The sequence below is a fragment of the Myotis davidii genome, unplaced genomic scaffold, assembly GCF_000327345.1.
Source record: "Myotis davidii unplaced genomic scaffold, ASM32734v1 scaffold80, whole genome shotgun sequence".
In the NCBI taxonomy this organism is placed as follows: Eukaryota; Metazoa; Chordata; class Mammalia; order Chiroptera; family Vespertilionidae; genus Myotis; species Myotis davidii.
Window position 1 is genome coordinate 348,283 of NW_006292686.1, and position 1,353 is coordinate 349,635.

At 41.7% G+C, this 1,353-nt stretch overlaps 1 long non-coding RNA gene across 2 annotated transcripts in view; it reads right to left on the reverse strand.

The window, feature by feature from the left end:
* LOC107183471 overlaps positions 1 to 1,353 on the reverse strand; it is a 26,847-nt gene that overhangs the window by 24,715 nt on the left and 779 nt on the right. The window lies entirely within an intron of this gene.

Here is a 1,353-nt window from a genome sequence, read left to right on the forward strand (position 1 = left end):
TGCTTTTAGTTAAAGTTTAATTTCAGACCATCCTATGTGGTTACTTTAGGTCTCTGAGTTTGCAAGACTGCCATGCAGGCCTCCCCTGAGCTTGTCAGGTTAGCATGTGGCCCCTTTTGTCCACAATACAATAAAATGTAAGTTGTTATTTTTGTTAATCTATGTTTTTGTTTTATCCTAACTGAAATGGGAGTAAACTCTTCTAAAACACCTGAAAGTGTCAAAATCCTGGCATTATTTTTGTTACCTGGTTCCTACATTGTTTTTTGTTTTTTTGTTTGTTTGTTTTTTACTATATATCTCCATGGAGTAAAATTGCCCCTGCTTTCTTTCAACTGCAATTACAAGTATTGGGAAGATTTATATACAATTTAACCATTTGAAAAGCTGCTCAGTATTTAAAGTGTACTTTTTCCCTGAGGCTTTGAGATCCTCAAGATACATTTCCTGACAACGCACAAGCAGCTTTGTGAAGCTCTTAACCTCTCATCCGCAGACAGGCTTGTCAGTGCCAACAAATAAGAATTACAGTGCAATTCAGACACGGGGGCGCAGTAAGTGAGGGGAAATCTGCCTTGGCAAGAATCACCTGGTGAATGCAATGGAGACAGCTCTGAGCTGCAAATGTCAGCCCCACTTCCTGCCTCCTGCAGGTCTCAGCCGAGCAGGTCGGGGTCCGGGTACCTTGAGCCACTGAGCAATTGGGAGCCTGGCGGATATTTATTATTCATAAGAAATGGAGCATCTCAGACATTTGCAAAGCATTGCAGCCGTTAATGAGGTGGGGGAAGCGATCTGTTCCCCGGTGGCCCCCCCACTGTATTTATTTGAATGTGTGATCATCAGACTGCACACCACTCTCGGTGCCCAGAGTGCATTGCACCCTGGAGAATGTGAAAATACTTTAATTAACAACAGGAGTGGGCAGGCCTGCTGGGCTCCTTCTGTTACTATCTCAGGACCTGAAAAGTCAGCACTCCGCCTTCACCCCCACTATTTTCATTATCAACAGAAAAGAAAACACTAAGCAACAATTTCATTTAAAATTGATTTGGAAAGACCACTAAATACAAGATATTCCTGCCCCTTCCTTTTTCTGGCTCAACATTATTAACCAACATCACACCAACACATCTATACATCCACTAGCAGGCACACACACGCATGAGACATGACCTTGATATTCTTCTATATTCCACATGCCTTGCCAACAGTACAGTACTCTGGGGTGTATAGATGGATAACATGCCAAATCGCTGGGAATACGTGTTCATGTGAATATGTAAATGTATAGTCATCATTTACTCAGTCAGATAAATTATTTGGTTCATTAATTTAAATAGAATGCAGCTG